General features: G+C 43.0%; 1 long non-coding RNA gene across 1 annotated transcript; it reads right to left on the minus strand.

Moving 5' to 3' along the window:
* Positions 1-327: 327 nt before the first annotated feature.
* LOC127527273 (uncharacterized) lies at positions 328-4,388 on the minus strand. Its single transcript, XR_007934572.1, has 2 exons — positions 4,165-4,388; positions 328-509 (listed from the first exon to the last, which is right to left on the minus strand). It is a non-coding gene; the product is annotated as an uncharacterized LOC127527273 (long non-coding RNA).
* Positions 4,389-12,579: the final 8,191 nt, after the last annotated feature.

The raw sequence follows: 12,579 nt of genomic DNA on the forward strand, positions 1-12,579 counted from the left end.
TTGAAGGTGGAAGGAGGGGCAGACATGTGAACTGCCAGTACAAATAAAACACTACCAATGTGCAATGTATAAAAATGGAGAAGCTGTGCGTAACAACCACTTTAAGCCGAGAATAAACTAGCAGATAAAAGAACAGTTTACTTAGCTCACAGTTAATTCGGCTGGCCTACTCAATCTGATCACCACCACCCCCCTTGTCTTGTGATATTCTTACATACAGCTGATGTTTATTTCTGTATTTATTTCTGTATTTCTTGCTCTGTTTTGCCCTTTGTATGCTTAATGTCACATTGGCTAACAAAATTGCACAATAATCAGTCATGAGGAGACTTGCAAGCAGATTTTATTCTTGAACTTGGTGAAACAGAATTGGAGCCATTGTTAAACAAGAAGGAGTAAAAAGACAGCTCCTTTAGTGGTTCTGCTCCAGTGATGAATTCTTCAATCTAAGAATTCAAAGGCCTCTACCACGGTGGAACAACAGGAGAATTTACAGCTCTAGGCTGCATCTGAAAGACAGAAAGATGAAACAATTAATGGGGAAGTTGCTCAACTTTAAAGCTTCCAATCACCATGAGATATATGAGTTCACACGCTGAGCTGGCACTGCAGCTATCTGAAGTGGTCCTGTGCGGCTAAACTTCCAGTTGTCTGAAAGAGGGTCTTCTCCGTACTTGAATCAGCACTTGACATGAAAGCACTGCCCGATTTTTCAAATATGTTAATATTTTTTGTTTTCTCTTTATGTCAGGCATTAATTTATCAATTACGTGTACAATTGTCTTGTAACCGTACTTAAAGTGTCATCATAAAATAAGAAATTAAATTATTTGTGTGTGAACACACTTGGCCAATAAATGTGATTCAATGCAGCTCTGCTCCATTGATGATCAATCAAATTGGACACATCTTATAAACATTCACTCTCTGTGAAATGTTCATTCGTTTGCATTGTACTTCCCAAGCCCAATTCAAGGCTTAGCTAGTGCTTTGTTCTCATTAAACAATCATGAAATAGATAGTTACTAAGAATAAGACCCACTAATGATTCAAAATACTCACTAAGAAGGGGGGAAAGCCATCAAACCCCGGCTGCACATGCAAATAAATTTACAAAAACATCCTGTGGTACAAAAAATATCTCTGAGGTGGACAAAGGCAAAAGGAGTTGCTTCAGCATGGCAATCAACAGGCAAACAAGTCTCAGTGCACAGATTCCAAGAACGGTCAAAAGATAAAGCACAAGGGTCAATGATCCAAAAAAAATTCACACCAGAGAACTAACCAATGACAGTGTATTTAAAAAAACTACAAGGGACTGCGTTTTTGTTTCTAGACTTTATAAGATTGAGAACAGTCTGTTGAAGGTGAATGTTAGTGGCTGTGCCTCCTGGGGCCTGTCAATGTCAAATTCATGAAGCCCACACAGGATGGGGTGTATATCTTAATTATTACCACGCATGTGGAGTCACCATAGCACCAGGAAAGAGAAGACTGAACTACAGCTGTTGTTCACACTTCTTGAAAACACAGTTAATTATAGAAATATGTGATTAGTGGGCATTTCTTATGAACCTGAAAGTTACTGATAAACGGACCATCGGTGTCAAATGTGTGCTACTCTGGATTGCACACTTTTGTTATCAATATTTAACTTGTACAAGAGTAACAACAAGGCAGGGTCAATGCAGTCTTTAAATAAAATACTTTACAAGAGACATATAGACAAAAGCTATCTGCCAACAAGCATACATTAATCAATACAGCATCAAATAGAGAAATTATATTTAACAGTAAAAATCTTCTGTGAAAGGCAGCAGCCATAAAACACATGGCACATAATAAAAGATACAAAGATATGCAGAAATGACAACAAAAATAAAAATGATCAAAACACATATTAAAGAGACATTTGAACCCCAGCCAGACGTGGAATGCTGGCCAAAACATAACAAAAACTTCCTTACAATGCGGTTAAGGGGAGGGTTGTGGGAGGGAGGACTTCCTCAGGAGTAACAGCGACCATCAAGTGGGCGTGTCTCTTAGTGGGTGTGTCTTGTGGTAGGAGTGTCCTGTAGTTCTGTGGGCCACAGCCAGACCCTTCCTGGAGTTTTGTTGTATAAGTCAGGTGACATAAAACTGCAAACCAATTGGCTTTTCAGTGGAGCTCCTGAATTATAAAGCCACAGAGGTCTGCAGCAGGACACTTCTTTATAATTCAGTTTATTAGGCAATTATTAAAACACAAGAGGACAGCTATGACACTCCTTAGAGGAGAACAGTCATGATTTTGTATCTTTTATTAGCGAAAAAAACTCATTATGTTAACATGGCTTTCTCATAGCTTCATTTTAGTTTAATCTTGATCTTCTGTATATGCATTTAATTATCATTATAATTCATGCTAGCTCTGAAATCCGTACTAACCTCTACCTTCTTTGCTATTCTTTTTCCAGTTTTCTGTGGTGGTGATCTGGGCCACCATCACCCAATCAAAGCACCATGATGTCCCTACACTGATGGATTGAAGGCCAGATGTCCATTTGACCATCATCATCAAGTTTTTCCATGTGAAGCCTGAAAACCACGAGGACTGATTGAGGTCATTTATGTTAGGTAGAATGCCTTGGGGTTGCTGAGTGGTCTCGTGGCCTTGGGACCCCTGCAGATTTCGTTTTTTTTTCTCATTTTGTTTTTTCAGTCCTCCTGGCCATCGGACCTTACTTTTATTCTATGTTAATTAGCATTGCTTAATTTTATTTTTTTTATTTGTCTTTTTTCTTTTTCTTCATCCTGTAATGTGCTTTAAGCTACATCATTTGTATGAAAATGTGCTATATAAATAAATATTGTTGTTGTTGTTGTTGATAAGTACTCTTTAATGAAGGAGTCGATGGAATCATGCAGCTGTTTTAATATACATTGGATTCAAAAGTATTCAGACACCTCCACTTCATACACACTTAATTTAAGTGGATAAATTTGCCATTTTCCTATCAATCTGTTCTCAGTAACCCATAATAACAAAGTGAAGACGTTTTCAGAAGGGAATGCAAACTTATTAAAAATCATAAGAAGAAATCTCTTGTAAATATTCAGATCTTTTTCAGTGGAAGTCCAGTTTGTGCTGACGTGTCTAGAACTTGATTGGAATAAATCTGTGGCAAACTGAATTGACTGGATGTTGTTTAGAAAGTCACACCTGAACCTGTATATGGAAGGTCTGCACTTCACACATCATATCAGGAAAAAAAACAAACAATGAAGTCCAAGTAACTGCATGTAGACCTCCACGATCAAATTACTGAGACATACTATAGATCAGGGCAGGGGTATACAACCATTTGTAAAGCTTTGAGTGTTCCCAGGTGCAAAGTAGGCCTCAATAAGTGTGAAATGCATAAAGTCTGGAACCATCGTGATCCTTCCTAGAGTTGGCTGTCTGGCCAAACTGAGTAACTGGGTAAGAAGGGTCTTAGTCAGGCAGGTGAGCAAGAACCCAATGGTTAGCGTAAGAGAGCTTTAGAAATCACCTACTGAGATAAGAGAAGCTGTCAGAAAGATAAACATCTTAGCAGTACTCCATCAATCAGTCATTTATGACGGCTAACTCCTGATTGGAATTCTGAGAGCATCATGGAAAGGATTCTATGGTGTGATAAATAAAAACTCTAAGGCCTATGTCTTGAAGAAGACCATGCTCTGCTTATCACCTACCAGTATCATTCCTAAAGTGATTCTAAGTAGCAGTTACAATGATACTGGACAAAATGTAATGAATGTAGTCAAATACAAAGAGATCCTTGAAGAAACCTGCTTCAGAGCATATGTTACTTCAGACTGGAGTGAGAGTTCACCTTTCAGCATGAGAATAACCTGCGGCATACAGAAAGACAACACTGCACTGGCTTCAGAACAAATCTCTGAGTGTCCTTGAGTGGACGAACCAAAGCCCAGACTTAAATCCTGAAGATGAAAGTTTACAGAAGCAGTCCAACCAATTTAATGGAGTTTGAGAGCTTGTAGAAACTTACCAAATGATTCAAAGCTGGAATTGCTGCCAATGAGGCTTGTACAAAGTACTAAATTAAAAATCTGAATACTTCCATGAACGAATGACACAGAATTATGCAAAAGCTCTTGTAGTACAGTAGTAATACTCACCACATCAGCAGCAGCAAGTGTGGCTAGAACAGCAAGGGCAGCCATGGCGTGAAGTACACGGGCAGCAAACATGATGATCAGCTCACTTGATGAGGTCTGAGGATCTCTGACTATCAGAGTGTCTTCTGGAGTTTATATGGAGCAATTACAAAAAATCTGATTTGCATCAAATAAAGTATTTCTATGTTTTAACAGTGTTTGAAATCAACTAAGAGTGTGCTTCTTGTAGCTTGCCAGGAGCCACGGACAGTTTCTGCAAGATGCAAAACAGTCTATTATTCATTACCAGTGTATGCTGTAAATTAAATTGGATTTTCCTAAAAACTTCTTCTAAAAAAAAGTACTGAGTATTCCTGAGGCAGAATGCTTGATACAAGTTTTGAATATTAAAACAATAAAACATTGACTTCAACTTTTGGAGAGCACACCTAAATAAAATGTGCTGTGTGTTTATTTCAAAGCACTCATTTTACGAACATTCTGTCTTTGACAAGGGGGCTCTGCCCCCTGCTCGGTTCGCTCGCCTACCCCCGGCGTTTTGAACTCGTGCCCGCTGGGCAGCCACGTGTGAGGATGACGCACGTTTAATAAGGAGCGTTCGCCCGTGTCACTCTGGGGCCCCCCACTGTTAATACGGAGCTCCGTCCGTACTATTATGCGGTGCATTGTGGACTACTGCGGACCCCGTAGTGTTTCCTGTTTCAGTTTGTATCTCGGTCAGTCGAGCTTTTGTTTTTGAAGCTTTTGAATTCCGGTCTTCATTATCTGTAACCTGCTGTCCATGTGTTTGGACCCCTCGTTTAACCTGTTTATGATGTTTTACTTTGCTTTCTACTCTGTCTTTCATTTCTGATCTCGCTTTATTCTGCTTTTGTTTCAATGACACCTGGTCCGTGGTGAATATATTTTCCCTTTTTCGAGTAATAATTTTCATTTGTTTGCGATACTGTGATGTTTATCGTACTGTTAATAATGCATCACTGTAATGTGATTCACCTATGCTGTATAGTTTGGACATGTGAGGATGACGTGTGTTTAATACGGAGCGTTCGCCCGTGTCACTCTGGGTCTCCCCACTGTTACTACGAAGCTCTTTCCGAACTATTATGCGGTGCATTGTGGAGCACTGCGGACTCTGTAGTGTTTCCCGTTTCACTTCGTATCTCGTTTAGTCAAGCTCTTTCTTTTTGGAGCAGTGCCTGCCTGGTCTGCGGCATTTCAGACGCACGTTGTAGGCGCCTGCGTTCATTAATTATATCCAGGCAGGTGCATGTTTGTATCTCGGTTACTCGAGCTGTGTCGTGTTGAATCCGTGCCTGCTTTGCCTACGCAGTTTGAGACGCGCGTTGTAGGCGTCCACGTTCATTAGATCTGTCCACGCGGGCTCGGTGTCAAAGCTGTGTTAGTTGTTGAGCTGTTTGGTTTTGGAGCCGAGACAGTTTTGCTTCCGCGGTTTCAGACGCGTGTCCGTACCATCTCGGGTTTGATGTATGAACCTTTGTGGACTCCGTAGTGTGTCCCGTTTCACTCTGGGGTGGGGTGTTGACTCCTCTTGTTTTACTATGTCTCCTCCTGCGCTTTCACCACGCATTAGTGCCACTCACAATATGGCGGCGACGCCTGTGCCTTCCGTATTATGTCGGTTTTTACCATGCTGTGTAGGCGCCTTTGCCTTTTGTACTTTACCGCGCCTTCCGACGCACGATGTAGGCGTCTGCACCTTCCAGGTCCGCCTCCGCTGTGTGGTGTGGACGTTTAACTGTCGTTGTTTCTGCCTTTATATTCTGTATCTCGGTGTGCATGTATTTCGTGCCTAGGTTTTTTTGAAGCTGTTGCATTCCAGTTTTCATCATCTGTAACCCGCTCTCCATGTGTTCGTCCCCGTTCTTTAATCCCGTTATAAAGTTTTACTTTGTTTCCTACTCTGTGTTTTATTTCTGACCTCGCTTTATCCTGCTTGCGGCATGTCAGACGGTTCGTAGTCTTTCTCGTTTTACTCTGGGCAGGGGGGCTTTGTTCTGTAACCTGCTCTCCATGTGTTTGTCCCTGTTCTTTAACCTCTTTATGACGTTTTACTTTGTTTCCTACTCTGACGGTTCGTAGTCTCTCCCGTTTTGCTCTGGTGCAGGGGGGGTGGGGGGGGGGCTTTGTGTGGCGCCTGCGCACGTGCGTAGTTTCTCCCGTGTCACTCTGGGGGGGGGGGGGGGGGGGCCTTTGTGTGGCACTTGCGTCCCTGCGTCCATATCCGGTTTACCATTCTCGTTTAGTAATATGGATGAGAAAATTTAAACAAGAAAAAAAAAATGAATAGTGAAATTCGGGCACAGTTGAGGAAATCAGAAGGTCCGGGTGATCTGAGTGGAAGCGAGCTGATTGTTTTATTGTTTGTTTGTTTAATTAGATGGAAATTAGGTTGCCACATAATAATGGTAATAAATAAAAGCAGGGATATGACAAATATATAGATAAATAAATAAGTAAATAAATAGATTAAATAAATAAATAAGGTCATACATACTACTCAAAAATAATTAAAGGAACACTTTTTAATCAGAGTATCTCATCAACTCAAAGAAACTTCTGGGCTATTGATCTGGTCAGTTAAGTACCAGAGGGGCTTGTTAATCTGTTTCCGCTGCTTTGGTGCACTAGAGGGCCAAAAATAAGATGACCCCCAAAACAGGAATGAATGGTTTAACAGGTGGAGACTACTGACATTTTCCCTTCCTCATCTGTTTTGTCACTCGTTTTGCATTTGGCTATGGTCAGTGTCACTACTGGTAGCATGAGGCCATACCTGGACCCTACAGAGGTTGCACAGATAGTCCAACTTCTCCAGGATGGCAGGCATATCAATATGTGGCATTGCCAGAAGGTTTGCTGCATCTCCCGGCACAGTCTCAAGGTTATGGAGGAGATTCCAGGAGACAGACAGGCAGTTCATCTAGGAAAGCTGGAGAGGGACCCTTGTAGAAGGTCCTTAACCCATCAGCAGGACTGACTGGTATCTGCTCCTTTGGGCATGGAGGAACAAGATGAGCACTGCCAGAGTCCTACAAAATGACCTCCAGCAGGACACTGGTGTAAAAAGATGAGAGCAGGTTCACCCTGAGCACATGTGACAGACATTAAAGGGTCTGGAGAAGCCATGGAGAACGTTATGCTGCCTGTAACATCGTTCAGCATGACCACTTTGGTGGTGGGTCAGCGATGGTCTGGGGAGGCATATCCACAGAGGGACGCATAGACCTCTACTAGGAATTGATACCATTGACTGGCCCCCATGCTCGCCTGACCTCAATCCAATAGAACACCTCTGGGTGTGACATTATGTTTCGGTCCATCCGACGCACCTCAGACTATCCAGGAACTCAGTGATGCCCTGGTCCAGATCTGGGAGGAGATACCCCAGGACACCATCCGTCGTCTCATTAGGAGCATGCCCCCCTCCCCCCACATTGTGAGGCATGCATACAAGCACGTGGGGGCCATTCAAACTACTGAGTACGATTTGGAGTTGCTGCAATGAAATTTCGGCAAAATGGCCTAGCCTGCCTGCCGCATCATTTTTTCCCTTTGATCGTCAGGGTGTCTTTGAATTCAGTCCTTTGTAGGTTGATAATTTTCATTTCCATCAAACAATGTGGCATCCTTTCATTCCTAACACATTACCAAGTCCATATCAGTTGAGATATCCAGCAGGATTTTTTTCCCATTGAGATCTGATATTTTTTCAAAGCGTTCCTTTAATTTTTCTGAGCAGTTTATTTGGGAGGATAGCAAAAACGCTAACCCTAACTGAAAAACAGTGTATACAATACATTTGAGTATACAAAAGCGGAGTATAATCCTCAAACTACAATATCATGAACTTACAGTATGTGAACATAGTAAATAGAAAAAATGAGAAAAATGAAAAATAAGGAAAATAACCAGCAACAGCAATTTTTTCTTGTATAGCTCAAAATCACACAAGGAATGCCCGAATGGGATTCAACAAACCGCATTTCTTGACAGCCCCCTAATATTAACTCTGTAAGAAAATAAGAAAATGCTCCCGAAAAAAACTTTCAGGTCAGGTGAGGTTATGGAGCATGCACTGGTACAGCGTGTGGCCGCACCTACGACACAACAAAACAGCTCGGGATCCCAGTTGGCACACGCCAAGGCAGACATACGGTCCAGCCCCCATCCTCTGGAAATGACTATCTATCTGCCGAAGCCATGTGTTACATGGGCGTCCACTTTGCCTGGTCCAGTCGCTCGGGTCCTTAACATTGAGGACGCTGCAAGCCAGATCATCCTTGGGGAATCGCGTTACATATCCATAGTGCCGTAACTGACGCTCCCTCACAATGCAGGTAATGTGCCTCATTCGGGACTCTGTGAGAATCATTCGACACAAAGTCAAATCAGCGATACCCAAGGATTCTCCAAAGAGACACAGTATTGAAGGAGTCCAGTATTTGTCTCAGTTGACTGGATAGGGTCCATGTCTCACATCCATATTGCAAAGCAGGAAGCACCAGGACTCTAAAGACTTGGACCTTCGTCCTTTTACAAAGATATTGAGAACACCACATATACCTTTCCAGCGACTTCATGACCCATAATGCTCCACCCAGTCTGTCTACTGACTTCATAGGAAGAATCGCCAGAGACATGAACGTCACTGCTGAGGTAAGTAAACCTCTCAATGAGGTCGGCGTTCTCTTCACAGACAAATAAAATGATGGCCGTGCAGAATAGGTCATTAAAGGCCTGGATCTTGGTTTTATCAGGACACTCACAAGCCCAGACACTCAGACTCCTTGTGTTCGATAGCCCTGATCAGAGCCTCCATTGACTCTGCAAAGATCACAGCATCGTTGGCAAATTGAGGATCAGTGAATCTCTCTTCACCAAAGTTTCAGAACTGGGTGAACATCTGGAAAGTGCAGTTTAACATAGAAAGAGCAAAGTGCTGCACGTGGTCAAAAGGAAAATCAATTATAAATATAAGATGGGAGACACAGCTACAGGAAGCAGGTTTATAAAGAGGTTTATGATGACGCTTGTCTAATCAACATGCAGATGCAATTAAAAAGGAAAATAAAATGTTAGGATATATCATAAAAAAATTATAAAAGTTGATAACAAATAAACTGTTGAAAGTAAGTCAAGGGACATTATACTCAAACTATATAATGCACTAGTAAGGCCACATCTGGAGTGTTGTGTACAGTTCTGGTCACCACACTACAAGTAAGACATAGCAGCAGCTGAAGCTGTGCAGAGGAGAGCAACCAAGTGCATCCCAGAACTTAAGGACATGTCCTCCCATAGGAATGAAAACTAAAAAAGAGACCTCCTCAGGATATTTTTGGTTTGGTGTGAAGGAAGATAATTAAAATGTAACGTAAGCTAGAAAGCAAAAACTGTTCTGTGCTATAAAATGAAGCAATTTCAGTTTGTAACATATTAAAACTACAACACCGACTGACTGGATATTACTACATGATCGACATGTTTTACACAAGTTCTGAGAAAATGGACTTCATAAAGTCAATGGTGTCAATGGTTTCAAGAAATTTGCCTTGTCTGTAGGAAATTGCTTTATCATATATATTTCTTGTTTGTCTTTTGTTGTTTCTCCATTTTTAACGGTTTCAGCTCATAGCACCTGATCTGAAGCTGTTGTATCTCAACTTCCTGACTCTGTTGTTGCAACCATTTCACTCACTGCACTGTCTGCATAACCTGCTTGTGGCTGTTGCGAAGATTCACCAGCATCAGCATTCTCAGTTACAATTTTATAATGTTTGCTGGATCCACTGCTTCTGGCCGACATGGCATCATATGGCGAGAGTATAAAAAGCATCAAATTGTTCAAATATTTCGTGTTTGCTGACTATCGGGGACCATAACTCAACAACAGAATTACTATTATTTACAGTTTACGAGTTAGAACTTCTAAAACTGTTGACATCAAATCAAAGTACAAAAGTAACTATTATTTACGATAATAATGCATATTTACATCATTCATGTAACATCCTTCAAAACTTCTACCATTCACGTCCACTTTGGCACTCCAAAGGTTGCCAAATTTGAGAATGTGTAAGGTGGACTAGGCCGTGTTGTGCCTCTGATTAGGCTCAGGGCCTCCTAACTCCCAAAGTCTAAATTTGTGTAAACTGTAGGCCTGCCGAATACGTAATAGAAGGGGGCTCCACCCCCTGCTCGCTTCGCTCGCCTGCCCCCGGTGTTGGGTAACCCGAAATACATTGATAAATGTATGAGATATATTGGAGTGTAACTAAGGGAGTATATTCATTAATCCTAATGAATGTCCACTAATAGTGGACTCATTACAGAATGCGTTGTCAGCTAATTGGCGGAATTGTTTATCAGCCGTCTGTCGTTCCTTTCTTTGCCGTTTATCTATTCACTCTGCTGTTTGAGAGGCGCATTGTAGGTGCCTACGTTCATTATTTGTATTCAGGCGGGCTCGCTTCTGTATGTATCTCCGTCAGTTGTGGTCGTTTGTTTTGAACCCGTGCCTGCTTTGCTTCCGCGGTTTCAGACGCGCATTGTAGGTGTCTATGTACATTGTATTTGTCCATGCGGGCTCGTGTTTGTAGCTCCGTTAGTCAAGCTGTTTGGTTTTGGAGCTGAGACAGTTTTGCTTCCGCGGTTTCAGATGCGCGTTGCAGGCGCCCACGTCTATTGTTTTTATCCATGTGGGCTCGCATCTTTGTGGACCTGTGGGGCCTCCGTAGGTGTGTTAGAAGCGTGTGGGCCATACTGTGTAGTGTGGCCGTTTAGTTCAGAAGCGCGTTGTAGGTGCATGCGCCTTTCGTACTTTCACGCACCTTCTGTACTATCGTTGTGGACCTGTGGGGCCTCCGTAGCCTCTTCTGTTTGACTCTGGGGTGCAGCGCGGAATCCTCTTTTTTGTGTGGCTGTGTCGTTACCTATGGGCACGTTGCCTCATTTCTTATTCACGTTAGTTGAGCTCCTTCGTTTTTGAGCTGTGACTCCTTCGTTCTCGGTGGATCAGACTTCGCTCGCTGTCAGCGCCTGCGCACTATGTCTCCTGCGTCCATGGGCATGCCATGTATCGGCGCCTGCACACTATGTCTCCTGTGTCCATGGGCATGCCATGTACCTGTGTCCATATCCGGTTTACCATTCTCGGTTAGTAATATGGATCATCATGGATTGGATTGGACTTGCCTGGTGATGGAGCAAACATGCTACTGAAACTGTGAATTATTAACATGATGAACTGTGCACGTGATTATTTTATAAATCTATATGGCCCCGAGTGGGCCCCCCAAACTTGTAGGCTCTTGTGCTTTGCACAATCTGTACAATCCATTGCTACTCCATAGCTCAGGTCGTAGAAGCGAGAGAGGCAGACCCCCCCCCCCCCCCCATAGCCCCAAGGTTAAGTAGATTAACTAATGCGTATGGCCCCATGTGTCTTTACGCACTCCCAACAATGTCTGGGCATGCTCCTGATGAGACGGCAGATGGTGTCCTGGGGGATCACTTGCCAGACCATATTTAGTGCATCAGTGAGTCCCTAGACAGTCCATGGTGCCACTTGGCAGCATTGAATGCACTGATACATAACATGCCAGAAGTTCTCAGTTGGATTTAGGTCTGGGGAACATGTGGGCCATTCAATGGCATCAATCCATCCATCCATTATCCAACCCGCTATATCCCAGCTACAGGGTCACGGGGTTCTACTGGAGCCAATCCCAGCCAACACAGGGCACAAGGCAGGAAACAAATTCTGGGCAGGGCGCCAGCCCATCACAGTCAATGGCATCAATGCCTTTATTTTACAGGAACTGCCTACACACTCTGGCCACATGAGACCAGGCATTGTCTTTCACCAGGAGGAAGCCAAGGACCACTCCACCACCATAAGGCCTGGCAGTGGCTCTGAGGATTTCATCCTGGTAGCTAAAAGCAGTCAGGGTTTCCATGGAGTTTTGTGTGATATTTGATCTGTGTGGTCATGCTGGATGATGTTGCAGGCTGCATAATGTTCACCATGGGGGCTCCAGACTCTTTCACATCCGTCACTTGTGCTTAGTGTGAACCTACTTTCTGTGAAGGTAATGTGCAGTGCTGCCAATTGTGGTATTCTCTGGCAAATGCCAATCAAGCTGCATGATGATTCGCTGTGAGAATGGGTCCCACAAGGAGATGTTGGGTCCTCATGACACCCCTATGGATTCTGTTTTTGACAGTTTGCTCTGGAACATTCACACCAGTAGCCACCAGAAGGTCATTTTGTAGGGTCTGGCAGAGCCCCCTCAGTTCCTCCTTTCATAAAGGAGCAGATGCTGGTTCTGTTGGTGGGATGAGGACATCCTACTGCCCTGTCCAGCTCTCCTCGTGTACTGGACCATCTCC

The sequence above is a fragment of the Erpetoichthys calabaricus genome, chromosome 3 (genome assembly GCF_900747795.2).
Source record: "Erpetoichthys calabaricus chromosome 3, fErpCal1.3, whole genome shotgun sequence".
Classification (NCBI taxonomy): Eukaryota; Metazoa; Chordata; class Cladistia; order Polypteriformes; family Polypteridae; genus Erpetoichthys; species Erpetoichthys calabaricus.